At 44.1% G+C, this 16,001-nt stretch overlaps 1 long non-coding RNA gene across 1 annotated transcript in view; it reads right to left on the bottom strand.

The window, feature by feature from the left end:
* The window catches only part of LOC142785223 (uncharacterized), a 31,034-nt gene extending 15,279 nt beyond the window's left edge, over nucleotides 1–15,755 (bottom strand). Inside the window, exon 1 of the long non-coding RNA XR_012888876.1 lies at nucleotides 15,603–15,755. This is a non-coding gene — a long non-coding RNA (uncharacterized LOC142785223). The remainder of the gene's footprint in view (nucleotides 1–15,602) is intronic.
* Between the last annotated feature and the right edge of the window lie 246 nt (nucleotides 15,756–16,001).

A 16,001-nucleotide genomic window follows, 5' to 3' on the forward strand; every position in this document is an offset into this window, starting at 1 on the left:
AAGTGATCTCAGTCTTTCGCATTCTACTTCTCACGGCGAACGGCCCACTCCCAAAGGCTCCGCGTTACGGGATCTTTAGGAAACCTGTAAAACAAATCCGGACTGTTACGTTTTGCACGCTTAGATCGCGTCAGCAATAGCTGCCTTTAGTAACGAGCGCGGAATGGCTGTGTCGAAGCTGTTTTCATGTACGTACAGGTGGAATGTGAGGCCACAACCTTTTTTCAACCTGTTGGCACATCCGTAAACGACGCAAGAGGCAACCTTTGTAAACCATTTGTTTTTACATGCCGACAAGGTGAAACAAGAACGGACGAAATCAGTAGCTCGCGATGGCGCTGAGCACACTTTTTGCCACTGGCAAGATGGCGGCGGCTGGCTTCACTCGCACAGCGCTCCTTCCACTCCAGCAAGTTTTATGTATCCTCTTTGATGGGGACACATACTGTGATCTCGAACTGTGCTATGCTATCACTTAAGCGTTATAATAATACCACAAAAAATATAACATCCAACTTTTTACCTGCAGTGAAAGTTAGTTTTATTTTTGAAAGTGAAAATTTCTTTTGTATATCTAATGTTCAGTTCGATCATTCTTGTTTTTTCTTGTTATATTGCATATAACCTGCCATGAAAATCATTTCTCCAGCTCTTATGCAGGTGATTTGCACCGAGTCAAACCATGGCACTACTCATCGTCACACGATTTAACCTATACTTCAAATATCCGGCAGGATGCCTAAAATGATAAAAACAAAACCTGGAACTTTTGCTCAGCAAACATTAGCTAGGGTAAAATACAAATTAAATCATGACACAGTGTGGCCAATGATCAAAGCGGATCGATTGATCAGCTAAGGGTAACGCCGTATGACTCCCAAGTTCTTCAAAATACAATCAACACTGTTTTTCATAGAAGTTACTTTTGGAAGAAAATTATATGATTCATCTATCAATTTGAGAACATTTTGCGTCCTCCTACAATCCTTGTTTGTATTCTCGGTTTCAGATATTTGTTACATATTTTCGTGAAAACCGTTATCCAGACGACTTAACTTTTAGGAGTATTAAGTGAAAAGGCGAGTTGAATTGCCTTTCTGAAAAAAGCCATGATGCCATATTTTCTATATAACAAGTTGAGGGAATTTTTTCGCGGCCGTAAAAAAGCATTGCGAACTATCGGGCTTCGAACTTTTCTGTGTGGGATTTGGACATCTTTTTTTAAATAACCCCTGAGGTGAGACCTTAGCAGCCCGTTTGCCATCACGTGCGCTGTCGAAATAAAAATGGTGATTTCAAGCACGCAGTTCAATTGATCATCAAATAATGACTTACCTTCGGCATACTTTCAAGCTATTATATAAGCGAAGTAGGAAGTAAAAAAAAACGCGTTTTTGATGCGGGTAAAGTTTAATTACTTTCAACTGATAAAAAAACAGCGCCACTTTTTTTTCTCGACTCTGCGAAGAAGCCTGCGCGGGAGCTCCTGTGCAGTCGTTCATTACCAACAGCTATTGCTACTTTGGCATTCTTTTCACAAAAGCAGCATTCTCCGTTATCACTTCATAAGGCGCAATTGCATGTTAATCCTGCTGAATGTAGACCGTTGCCCCTTCTTTCAAGCATAAGCGTGGTGTGGTGCATCATCCAAGAGGGCTCCCTTTATGCGAAAAATAGAGTTGCCTGTTTCTACCCCCCCCCCCTCAAAAAAAGTAGCCATGACTAACGTCGTGATATTCATGGTTCCTTACAAAAATAAAGTTTATCATTAGAGGATAACGCATTTCGAATAAGCGTCTGGCATGCAAAGTTGCTCCGTTGTCCCAAAAAGTTCTTGTGAAAGCTTGCGTCTATACAGGGTGCTCTGTAAAAAAGAATGCTAATACTTTTGTCGCCAACAGATATAATTCGACAGAGTTCAAGGCAATTGAGAGTTGTATGTTCGAATACCTAATATTGTTTTTTTTTCACAAACGCAGTTGCCAACTCTCCACTGATTGCCGAGAAAGTCACGGAAGGTCAAAATGGCTCGCAGCCTATGGTCTACTTTCCGTGTATGCGCTGCTATCCAAGGAAAAAGGCATCACCGTACTGCCGCTATGTATGGTTCTCAAAATACGGACACAAGTATTTGATTCAATGCCACTGAACTTCAGGGGCAATGTCATAAAGCTCACAAGCGAAGGTGGTAAGTTCCTTCTGTGCTCCTCGGAATTTGAAAAAAGTTCCGTTTATTGTGTTCTGTCAGCATGGAACACACGCTGCAAAGTCATGACCTGTTCAAACAATTTTCGGTAATCAAGCGTAAACGCTTAATTACGGTTTTGGAAGCTTCAGACCACTAGGTATATTTCGTTCAAAGTTACTTGATGAACTCGGGTCTTCACACGGACTCTAAGGTCTCAGTGCTGGTTAACTTAAAAAAATCGATGTGGATAAAATAATTTTGAATCAGCCTAGAGTTCTGGACGGAGCTGGGTATAATGGACTGAATTAAAGAGCTCTTCAGACTGCGTACCTATGCTTAGAAAAGGGTAATACAAGGTGAGAACAGCGTAAATTCTCTTCTTGCTATGACTGAAAAGTTGTTTTATACAGCCCTATAACACAAGTTTATAATAAAGTTTTCAGTACCATTCTGGCACCGTTGAATAAAAATATGCCAGTGTGAGACAAGAGAAGCCATGCTAATAAACGAATTTAAACCGGAAATTATCGTAACCGCTGGCCTTTAAAAAATTTGGTTGAAGCGAAACATGTACACGTCATTCAGTTTTTATTTGTGTAGGTGTGGAACGCATGCATCTGCGATTTAGAATAAGAGCATGAAACACCTGAAAAATGAAGTGTATAAAACTTACAGGCCAATCTGCGGCCACTGCGTGCAAGGCATGACCTGCCGGTGCATCACAGATCGCGAAATTGTCGTCCTAGTGGCATTGGTAAGTGCATCATTGCTTCTAGTTTACCTGAATTAAGAGCACCACTGGAAAAGGCGCACAGATTCACAAAACGAAGTCACCGAGGATTACGATACTGCCAAATACGAATTCTGCGCGCAGCTGGTTATATGCTTTGATTTTGTGATAAGTTGAAGCGAGACTACCTCGCTAAGTGGGAGACCATGGAAGGCGGCGTGTGGGCGCGTTCCACAACAGCCGCCACAAACAGGCATCCGTTCATTCAGTGCTTAAGAAAGTCGTTCTAAGTGGTTCTAAGAGAGAAAGGGAGAAAAAAGTGAGCCCCGTAACTGTCTGCTTCAGGGGGCAACACCTCAACAGTAGCTCACAAGGGATGGGGGGAGGAGGGATTAAAAGGATAGGAATAAAGGTGTAGAGAGAGAGAAAGACAGATAAGGTAAGCCAGAGAGCGACGACACATGGAGGGGATAGGAGAGATAGGAAAGTTGAAAACATGGTCACAGGAGTCCAAGGACGGGGCACCACTTGCGAGAGCTCTTGTCGGCGTCAGGAGATGGCGTAGAGCAAGTCCGGTAGGTCAGAGCTGCGCTGTCATCGAAGGTCGGCGTCAGGAGATGACGTAGGGCGAGCCCAGTCGGCCAGAGCTACGCTGACGTTGGAGATCGCGAGGGCACAACCGGTCGGCACAGAATCCAGTGAGCGAGATGTGTCGCACGCTCTCGAAGTGACTTTGAAAAGAGGAAAAATGAAGAAATAAGCGCTGTTCCGTTACTGCCTCTCTCAATGAAGGCACCTCCATGGTTAAGCGCCGGGAATAGGGGAATTGGAATTAGAGAGACAGAAGAAAGGTGTAAGTAGTGAAAGGCATTCGATCTCTCGTTCATTTCCATATATGGTATGGCTAGACGTCTTCGCCGGGTGCCTTGGTGATGACGTGATCGGCGACCACACGATGGCGCGCCCTACTGTGGCGCCGTGGGTGGGGGATGTGGAACCTGTCATTTCGCGAATCTCCTTCCCGCCTCCTCGCTGTCTTCTCACTAACACCATCTGTTATCCTCCGCTGCACTGCACACTCGCTCTCTTTCGAACTCGATCACACAGCTGGTTACGCCGACGCCCCTCAACGCAGCGAAGGGCGTAAGAGCGGCGTTCGAAAGAAAAGTCTCATTCGAAGAGTTCAGTGTTCGAATGTGAGTCGCGTGATTCAAATTCCTTTTGTGCCCATAAGTGATCGCTAATAATGAAAACCCTCGGGCTTGAAACTTTAAAAATGGAAACGCATTACCTCTTTTTAGAGCTCAGAGATCGAAAGAAGTGGTACCATTTATATTTGGATAGAGGCTTGTTCGAAAAATACCCCCGTATGTTTCTTATGTCGGGTTTATGTGCACGTATTTCTATGCCTACACCAGAGTTTTGGGCCAGAATCAAATGCCACAACTGTATTTGCGTATAAACACGCACGCACGCACACACACACACACACACGCACACACGCACATGCATACATACATACATACATACCTACATACATACATACATACATACATACATACATACATACATACATACATACATACATACATACATACATACATACATGCATACATACATACATACATACATACATATATACAAATTACACGCACGCATGCACGCACGCACACACACACACATACATAGTGAGAAAGAGAGAGATGATATAGTTGAGAAAACCCTTTCAGTCGTTCTGGTTTTGCAAGGTAGACGTAGACGACACTATGGGGAGAGGGCTTTCGAAGCTTGAAGCTTGCATTGTATGGCTTCAAGTACCATTGGAAGGGAAAACACCTCTGTCTAACCAGCACTTGGTACAAGTGCACATTTCTGGATTTGTGTGCCCCTCTGGACTGTACGCTGCATTGTAACTAACAGTCCAGTATAAATATAAATGTTGGCACTTTAGAAGTTATGCCGTGAAGTGACCTTACATTTTTGAAAGTGAATGCAGACCCTGAATAGCATGTTTATTTAGTGGTTAGTTATGTACCTACAAACATTTTCTATTTCGATTGCACTGTACATTTGAAGCCAACTTAACACTTCTTTAAGTTGAGATCCGGCTTCGAGATATGGCGCATACCAAATTAAGCCAACAATATCATGCTTGCCGGTAGACTATGTTTTAAAGAAAGACTCTTACACAGAGGTTCGAACTGCCGGACTGAAAAATTGGCTTCCCCTCTCAATGCTCTTAATTAAAACAGCAAGCATACTAAGTACGACGTTCAAGTTGGAAATGAGGCTACAATACGCGTGGGTAGTGTCATTAAATCAGTTAATTATGAAGCACCACTTCAGGAATGTGTCCCTCACTTCAATCGAAATTTACAACCTACACTCTAAGTCAAAAATGGTCAAAATGGGAGCCACGGCTGTTTTTAGTCCTTTAGACCAACTGTTACTCCCCGAAAAGGCCAAGTGAAACAAGATGGCCGACTTGTTCGAAAACGGGGGAGCAACTGATTGAAGTTTTTTAAGGGAGGAACGGAAGGATCAACCACTGTAAATGCTCTCGTCACGCAACGGTTATTCCCATGAAGGACACCGCACACAAATATGCATGTCGCCCACATTGATATTCATGGGCCAGATTATTTTTTGTTCTGTGTACCAAACTTCACCAAACCAAAGCAGTGGTTCATTTTAGCATCCGCACATAATAAAATAGCAGCGCTGGCTGAACACAGAAGGCCTGAGAATACAGCTACCGCTAGTTCCTAACACACGCCGCGGCAGCATGGAGAGTTGGCACGTCAAAGCTCACCAAACGCCGAAACACGTGCGAAACAAGGATGTAAATAAAAAAAAGCCTAGACACACCGTTCGTCTGCTAGGGAAGGGCGTCAAAGCCGATCAAGCACCAAAACACGTGCCAAAGAACCTCCCCCTCCCCCCCGCCAAAAATATCGGAGAAAAAAACAAAAAAAAAAAACAGACCCAAACGCACTTTTCATCAGCCGTAAAACTTAGTAGCACGCTTCAACGTGTAGTTTGAGGGCACAATGACAAATCTGCGCCCGCACGACAGGTGTGGCGCTATTATAGCAATAGATGTAATTTACAAAGTGATCCTAATTCAATGTTTATGTGTACTAGCAATAAATAAAAATTAAAATCAATTTTTATAAATCAATATAAGTTTTAGTATACGTAAGTTTTTTTATAAGTGTATTATGAGAACACACTAAAATCATTGCGCTGACGCCTGTGTTGCCACTGTTCGACGTTTTTTTTTTTCGGCGCAACTAGGTTCGCGCTCGCACACTCATATTCATATGGTTTGTGGTCGGCGAGCACTTGGACATGCGAGCTTGTGTGCTATGTTTTGATCGTGCTATGTTTTGATCGTATGTGTCGCAGATTTGCGTTTCTACCTAATTGTGGTGAAGATTAGTGTATATTTATATGTAAATTACCATTTTCGTCTAAAATAACAGAGTTTGACATCGAACTGGAAAAATTACGAGCTATACGAAGGCGTGCTGAACGACGATACAGACGCACAAGATCAATTTACGATCTGAGGGAAGCAAGGCGGCTCCAGAAAAAGATTCAACGACGCATTTAGAAGCTGGAGAGCGAACGCTGGAAAGCATTCTGCGAATCTCTAGCCCCTCATAAGCCGCTGTCTTATATCTGGAGAATAGTTCGTGGTCTTCGCTCCTCTCCGAAACAACAGCACTTTTTAAAGCTTTAGCACTCCATCATCAAAAAACAGAACTCGAGGTGGCTGAAGAATTTTGCACGAGAGTTGCCGGGAATATTATGAACGAGAGCATCGACGCCGTGATCGTTCCTGAGACGCAATTACCAGAAATGGACATTCCATTCACCATGGAAGAACTGGAAGGTGCGTTAGTCGCTTCTAAGCGCATGTCATCGCCAGGTCCGGATGGTATTACTTATAGTGCGTTGGGACACCTTGGACAAAAAGCCAGAAAAGAACTTTTAACATGCTTCAACAACTCCTGGCTCAGTGGCAGTGTTCCCCGAGAATGGAAAATGAGTTGATTAATACCACTTTTGAAATCGGGAAAATCACCATGGGACTTGACAGCGTATCGCCCTATTGCCCTCGCAAGCTGCCTCGGAAAAGTGATGGAAAGAATGGTTCTATTTCGTCTCGAGTGGTACTTGGAAGGATACACCAAATACCCTTCTTGCATGGCAGGCTTTCGTCGGGGCCGCTCCTCCATTGACTGTGTCCTTGACTTATCGACATTGGTTCAACAAGAAAAAAGTCGCAAGCGCATATCAGTGGCACTCTTTCTTGACGTGAAGAGTGCATATGATAATGTAGCTCACGATGCCATCCTCACTTCTCTCGCAGCAATGGGCATTGGTGGACGAATGTTGCAATGGATAAAAGATTATATAAATGGCAGGGGTTCATTTGAAACGAACATATGAGGGTAAAACTGCTCAACATTACACCTACTGTGGAGTACCTCAGGGAGGTGTTTTGAGCCCCACATTGTTCAATGTTGCCCTGATTGGTCTGGTGAAGGTTCTGCCAAAGTTGGTGTGCCTATCCATATACGCCGATAATATTTGCCTCTGGAGTGCTGCAGTTACTCGCCCTCAGGTGCGCGCACGAATACAGCGGGCAGCAACCCTCACAACAGCCTACCTTCAGAAACAAGGCCTAAATATATCAACTGTGAAGTGCGCGTTGATGGCGTTTACACGCAAACCAATGACGCCATACCCGGTTTAGACCAACAGGCAGAGTGTCAAATATGCACGGACGCATCGTTTTCTGGGCATAATAATCGACAGAAGTCTTTCGTGGAGCCCGCATTGAGCGTACTTGAAGCAGAGACTGCTATCTATTGTGCATATAACGAAATTCTTGTGCGGGAAAGCATGGGGAACTTCTGTGGCCTCCATGCTACCGCTGTACAGGGCCCTATTTCTGGGTCTATTGCGCTACAGCTTGCCGGTACTGACTAACACTTGAAAATCGAATACTCATTCATTGGAGAGTTTGCAGGGTCAGGCACTGCGTATCTGCCTAGGACTGCCCCGATGCGCTTCTACTTATGCCACAATCATTCTTGCCAAAGACCATCCGGTCAGGACATATAGAGTTGTGGATTGCCTCAGAGCGCACATTCGACATGCTAGCCGTGTCCCCGACCACCACTTGGCCCTTCTACCTTCCGGAAGACCACGTGCTACGTTTTCAGACGTCATAGCCAAGCACCTAAACAGCATTCCATCGACATATACGCCAGCGGCGAGAATGGCATGTCCTTTGTGGTGCCTCGACCAGCCGCAAGTACGTCTAGAAATTCCGGGAATCAAAAAGAAAAGCAATCACTCCAGAGGAGCATTGAAGCAAGCAACACTGATATTATTACATGAGTTGTACTTAGACCGAACGCTGATATACACTGATGGGTCCGTCTCGTCCAGCAGCTCATCAGGTGCCACTGTAATTCCGGCTGCAGCAATGACAATCAAGTTTAAGTTGTCGCATTAGACTACATCTACGGCATCAGAGCTTGCTGCTATAAGGGCTGCTTTACAATATCTCGTTCAAGAACGTCCAGGAAAATGGGTCATATTCTGCGATTCGAAGGCAGCGCTTCAGAGTTTGCAGTCTGCCATGCGTAGGAGGAGTCATGACGAATTGGTACAAGATATAAGACATAGCCATCATGAAGCTCTAGCACGAGGGCATGATATTATAGATCAATGGCTGCCTGGACATATTGGTATTACTGGAAATCAATTACCCGATGATGCTGCCCGCTCAGCTCATGAAGAAACCCGTGTAGTCCCGATTCCTCTATCAAGGAATGATGCAGCAAGACAACTTTACCTGCTGGCTCGAGATCTCACACGCACGTTCTGGTCGTCTACCAGATTCCAAAGGTGTCAATTTTATGAACTGTATCCTTCGCTCAAGCTAAAGCTGCCATCACAACTTTCCCGCTCCGATGCGACACTGTTATGCCACCTTTGGTTGGGTGTTGCATTTACAAAGGTTTACTCCTTTCGCATTGGTATGGCGGACACTCCTACATGCGACTACTGCGGAGCTGAAGAGACCATCAAACACGTCCTGTGCAGCTGCGCTTGCTACGACACACAGCGATGCCAGCTCCGAATGGTTTTGAACCAACTTGACCCCGGACCATTTTGTGTGCAGAAGATACAAGGACCTTGTGCACCTGCCTCAGTTGCGCAGAAAGCAACTAAAGCACTGCTACTTTACCTAAAGTCAACAAACCTGAGCGACCGCCTATAGACTGTGCGTGCTCCCCGAGTGTGCTCGTGATTGTGTGTACCTTCTCATCTTTCTGCAGCCTCTTTTCTCCCCTTTCTTTCTTCCTCAGTGCAGGGTAGCAAACCAGATGTGCGTCTGGTTAACCTCCCTGCCTTTCCTTGCAACTTTATTTCTCTCTATATATATATATTTAGAGAGTGCAATGTTGTTGTGGATTTAGCTGCTGGATGGAACAAACACAACGTAAACACGGCTTCAGCTATCTGCAAGCCTGTTCGCTCGTCGGACAAAGGACTGTGCATGCATCAGCGTGCAGGTGAGTGGCAATTCCAGCAACATTTACTGCTCTTACAGTGTGGTTAATTACAGTCTTGCATTGGTTGGGGCGTTTTCAATCCTAAATTCATGCTTGTTCACAGCTTGTAAAAAATGTTGCGTTCTCGAACAGCTGGCTCATTGTTTTTTCTCCAAATACATTGTTGAGTGGTTGCGCTATCAAAAGAGAAATGACTTGCTCTTTCTTATTCACCGTATCTATTGCTAGCCGTATCGGACTAAATTACCTCTATTGTTACTGCCTGCATACCCTGTTGCTTCCTCTGTCACCACTACAGTGCCAGTGTACTTTTGCAGTTAAAAGTTCCTTTCCGCAACCATACCTCTCTTGAAAAAACATCGGGGTGGGGTTTTAGCTGCCTTCATACTGGTACTTTTCTATCATTGGCTTTATGTAATGTGAACGGCTGGGTGTTGGGGCCTTGGGCCGCGTTTTTTAGAGCTATAAAGTGTATGTATATCAGTAAGTGAACAAATCATTGTCGCATCATTTCACTGGCTTCACCACGCGGTGGCACACAATTTTTTTAGGCCTGGCGTAAGGAGCCCAATATGACGACCATATTTGCTTGCCCGGCCTTCAATTCAGATAAGCGGACCCTGCCCTCCCTCCCCGCACACCTCAAAAAAAAAAATCTTCCCACATCACTGCGTCACTCGCTTCACATCTACGCTGAATGTATTATTTTATAAGCGCACGATCAAGAGAGCACTTTACATACGGACAGAACAATTGGAGGAGGAATGACCCAAATCTTGCAGATTACTTAAGTGATGCAAAACCTTCGCAAAACTGAACATTGTGAAAGTCAATCATGAATGCTGTAGGTTCACGTTAGTGTTATTATTCTGCATTATAAAATCTTTATGCACTGTGAAAACTTGGCAAGCCGTTGAAGTCACATTTTGACGTTAATACCAATCGACGGAAATTTCGACAACCTCAATAACGCCATTTGGTATTTGCCGCATGCAAATAACTAGGCTGATTCCCACTTGGCTGTTCTTAACCAGACTTCACTGCTACCAAATAAAACAATATTTGATGCATGTCCTTTACTACTTTTTTCAGGTGTATGACACAAATTTGGTTATACTGCAGATAATGATGCTTCCAATGATGCTAAAGTACAGAAAGCATGTGAACTTTGGTAAGTGCAGACTTTTCGTACTACCTATATGAAATCATCGCTTTTGAGGGGGAAACTGTGCATGTGTTGGCAGCGAATTATTTATTATGCCACGTGGTTACACTGGCACTGACAATTTCACATGGCTCCGCTGGCCCGCGTGTGTGCTTACACTCTCGCCGTTAAGATAAATTGTTTGTTTTCATTGCAGAGATTGCTGTTTGTACTAGAAAGCCAACTGCCAAGATTTGTTTACGCTGGTGCTACTAAAAGTACGCTTTCTTTATTTACACAGGTTTTGGCTCGCACAAAGCATAACACTTGAGCCTATATTCACAAAGCTCTCCATGCGCAGGCGTTCATAACAGCGTTTCTTGACTCGCCTTTCCCCTGTTTTCGGCAGATGTTTCGTGGGTTTGAAAGTGCCACAGCATGTTGACCTCTCCGACTCTGAACAATTCACGTTCAAAGTTCTGCAAGAGTGGGCTTTACTTTCTTGTGCACTTCCTTGCTGTTCCAAGATCCTGAAGTGTTATGCTCTTACTAGAGGTGGCAGTGTTACTAATGTTTGTATTGCCATCACGTTGACAAGTATGCGACGTTGGCTTGGATGGTAGCACATCTCCAACAAATGTCTTTGTGGCACATGTAGAAGGCAGTACAAAATAAATAGGCAGACATGCACACCGGGCACTAACTTCTAATAATGCTTTTTTTGGAAACCACCGTGCGCTTATTCCCATTTGTCTAACGCAGTAAGCTGTTCGGCTGTGAACCAACAAGACATTGAACTAATAAAAGCTTCACATGTTGTTGCGCTCAGATATATATGTATCGGCAAGCTATCTGTGACACTGTCAAACAAAGAGTCAGAATATCTGTGGATGCCTTAAGATATATTGCTTCGTTCACATATCTCGTGGCTGTGACTCGTCAACTGAGTGAACAAGTGCACCCTAGTTTCCTAAGTTTAAAGCAGTTTTTAAGGTAGCACGATCCACATTCATTTGTCTATAGTCTTGTCCAGCCGTTTGCGTCAAGTACAAGGAAATATACTGAAGATTATCATGTAGCCTCTGCAAGTAGTTGCTTTTAAGCAGGCTTTGCATGCTTCGCTTATGCCTACAGGTATTGCACAATTCAAGACGCAGCAGCGTATGATAGAATAGTAGAATCGAGAGCACCTATGTGCACTAGCTAAATATGTATTTTAGCATGAACAGACGGTACGTGTTATTTGCCACACACATAATCTCACTTAGAATGCTCATTGGTGAATGGGCTCATAGAAATGTCACTCAGCTGTGTATAAGAAACCAGTTAACTGAACCTGAGGGTATCTTTAACTGCTACAAATATGCCTTCTTGAGGTGCTGCACATTTTCTTCCAGAATATTTCTATCTGTGACATCATGTGAAGAGCGTCTACCACATCAGCATTTATATGGCTTGCCAAGTTACGTTTGGCCGAACCTACCATTTTTTTTTCACATTTCGTTTTGCAAAAGACATCCTAGAATGTAAGCGCTGCTGCAGTGTGTGTGACTCATTGTTGTGTATTGATTCTGGCATAATAAACTTCACACTTCTTTTTTTTGCAGCAATGAGATGCTTCACATATGCCTACGGTGACATTCTGCTGGGTTAGCCTGATGGAAACACCAGCTGTGAAACTCCAGTCCTTCAGAATTGGAGAAGTTGCCCTTTTCTCACCAATGATGACACAGACTGCCCTACGCTAGAAATTCAAGATTGTTTTTCCACTGAAGACGCAGAAAACCTTTGATATATTATGGCGCCTGTTTACTGCTGGCTGTGGCGTGGCGAAGTCTACTTCTACGTGTGCTCACACGTCGCCTAAAAAAACAATCAAGCATTTTTTTCCTTTCAATATTGTCCACTTTTTGTGTTAAAAGCACCCAAGCAGTGCTCTTCCAAGGAGCTCTCGCCAAGTGTTAAGGGTGTGACAAGCATACTCGAGATAAATAGTAATTTTACACAAGGAGTAACAGGAAGCATGTGCAGTTGGTACTCAGAGAGTAACTGCGAACATGCGGGAGGAATGGTAAAAAGTAACCGTTGGTCTTAGGGAAGCAACTGGTGGGAGTAATGGTTTGTCCGCAGGGAGCAAATGGTGGGAGTACCGGTTGGTCCACAGGGAGTAACTGGAGGGATTAACTGTTCATCCCCCGAAGGAAGAACTAAAAGGAGAGAAACGGTTCGTCCCCCTGCAGTTACTCATTTTAGGGGAGTAATGGGAGTGGCAATGCAATTGCTCCCTGAAAGGAGCAACCACTATACCCCCGTTGCTCCTTTTTGGCTTAGAGTGTACGCAGCCAAAAGAACTGACATCAAATCCGTCTTGCGAAAAAATGAAAGCGGAAGCGGCTACATAGGTATAGGTTCGCAAAAGGAACGAACTAAAAGGGCGAAGGTGTCTTCACAACGTCGACCTTGTAAATATTGCAAGAAATAATAGCATCCCGGCTTAAACGTATACACTCTATTAGACAATGACGACTCTAGCATTCAAATAAAGAAACATTGGTTTTGAATATCGCCAAGCCAATTCATATTTTGCAATAAGTATAACAATATCATGCATTGCCGCCCGTGTGCTCGGTGTGCGGCCCGAGATTGCCACTCAAAGAAATGTCTCATAGACGCATCGAGATGGCATGTTGTTACTAAAAGCTCACGTGCTGATCCACGGGCGAGTAAAGTGGGGTTCATTGCCTGCGTCAGCTGTGCCGAATAGAATTGCGACCCTTTTTAACTCTCTCACGTTGTTCTGCGGTAGACATTGCACGTCATTGTTATTCAAGGTCGTATTTCAAAATTTGAAAAGCTATCGATCAGGCGCAACCACTATCGCAACAACATCTAGCCGTTACCAAAGCACGTTCTCAACACATTTTGAATTTCTTGGCTCTCTCAGATAGAACTACAAAACAACGAAGATTGTAATTTATTCCTTCACGCACAGACTCATATGATTTTATGGGCTATTTGCACTGTGTTGTCTACACTCGCCGAAAAATGTCACTACTCGTAAAGAAGTACTGTAGAGTAATGTCTGTGAAAAAATGCCTAAGAGTTCCTTTCAACGTGGGTGGCCTACACACCTTCACAAGCAACGCATGGCGATCGATGGGCAACTCGATTTTCTACCAGGTGCAAATTGGTACATCTAGCTTCACATCGATCAGGCAGCAACGTTCTGGAGAAGGCACAAAAGAGACCGAAGCAGTGACTGTTGTTTTTGTCCTCCTTTCCTTAATGAGTGTAGGCGCGTCCGTGATTGTTGTTTATACTCCGGCTTTTGTTTTATCGCGTGTGCCGTACATAGGCGTGCTGCATATTTACTTTTTAAAGTTGTAGTGCAGCGTCATAATATTTCAATATTCGCAGAAAACACTAAAGCTCTGGCCCCGACTCACTCGCCATCTTTTCTTGTGTGCGCTCGCGTGCTATTGTTAGAGCTTTATGTTCAGAAAAGACGAATCGCGACTCGTCATATGGCGAAATACGAATGATTTTGTCATTTTTTCTGACACTTTGAGGTCCTGTGATCACCTATTTATATTAATTTCCGCTTGTCGGCAGAAAGGAATCACGGGGACTCTGTATAACACTACTCGAAGACGAACACCATCTTTTTTTTCTCGCTCCCAACAGCCTTACGACTACAACTTCTGCATCTAAAGTAATTTAGCACTGCCCACGAGATCAACCCACGTCAGAGCAAGCAACGATGCCATGTAATAGATACACCACAAGTTTTAACAATCTGTGCGATGATTACGTCTTATGGTGACGTCCTCGCGTGATAAACAGTTTTTCTCGTAATTCATGTTCACACCCACATCGCCAGTTAGACGTCGACGGCTAATTTTCGTGTCTGATGATGCGTTTTAGGCTTTAAAAGGGCATGTATACGTAATCGCAGTACTATTTTTACGCGTGTTGCTCAATACTGCGCATGGCTGTCACTAAGAATTGTCGGGAAACAACGAAACGGTTAATCGTTAATCCTTTCAGACAAACTATTCAGTTGAAAGAGTGGTAGTTCTTAGTATACGCACAATTTACACCTCATAAATCATGCGCCTGCGCCGAACAGCATCCAATCCACCAAGGCCCTTCATCTGATCACCGAGACTTCACCAAAGCACCAAGACCCTTCATCACATCCTGAAAGTGACAATTAATTCTTTGTTGTAGGCCCGTGTGCTCAGATTTGGGTGCATGTTAAAGAACCCCAGGTGGTCGAAATTTCCGGAGCCCTCCACTACGGCGTCTCTCATAATCAAATGGTGGTTTTGGGACGTTAAACCCCACATATCAATCAATCAACAATTAATTCTTCACCTGCAATAGTTTCATTTTGAGAAGCACGTATTTGTTTAGTACATGTATTCCTGCTACTCTTGGGTCAGCAAGAGTCTTTGTTTTTCACGAAATGAACAAGGTGATTGCAGTTTTGATTCAATAACAGTAAACAAACCAGCCAAATTCGAAAAAAGATGGAATGTGTTATATCACGCTGTTTTCTTGTGTTTTATTTCTCTCTATAGACAATATTTCTCCGGTGCTTCAGGCTATGGAATCTACAAGGAAGCTTTCCAGAATTTTGCAAGATGGACAACCCTGCGTCCTTCTCGTCGAGTCGCATAACCAGGTGACCACATAGATGAAATAGGAGTTAGAATAGCTTTACGATATCACACATTGTGCGGTTATAATGTAAGTGCTATAAAGATTTTGATATATTAACTATACTGACGCAACTCCACAGCTGTATTTCCAAAAGCAAAGTGTTTGAGATACTCGTCTACGCTTTGCTACTGGAACATAGTGGTAGTTCATTACGATAGGCAATCTTCAGTTTGCATATCAATTGCTTTAGGTGGTAAACACACAAGAAACACTTACTTTTTTAGAAGAATCTCCAAATAGGGCACGGCAGCACCTTGGCCATGCGGATCCCTAACCATTTCGTATTCCTTGCGCAGTTTCTACTCGGCCTGCTGTTCCCACCCTGCACCAGCGCTACCGGAAAGCCATTTTCGGTTAAAGCCACTCGGAATGCAACGAACAGCCAAGTGCCAGAGACAGTTGCAAGGATCGCCCTGGATAATCAACGCCATCAGCACTCGTCAACACTCACGGATTCCGGCGCATGCGCTCACCCGTGGTCACCCCTCGCGGATCAGCCTATAAGTTCGTCACCCAGGAACGCGGCGGCCATAGGGCACGGCAGCACCTTGGCCATGCGGATCCCTAACCACTTCGTATTCTTTGCGCAGGTAAGGAAACGTTTCGGTAAATGTA

The sequence above is a fragment of the Rhipicephalus microplus genome, unplaced genomic scaffold (genome assembly GCF_043290135.1).
Source record: "Rhipicephalus microplus isolate Deutch F79 unplaced genomic scaffold, USDA_Rmic scaffold_19, whole genome shotgun sequence".
NCBI classification, from domain to species: Eukaryota; Metazoa; Arthropoda; class Arachnida; order Ixodida; family Ixodidae; genus Rhipicephalus; species Rhipicephalus microplus.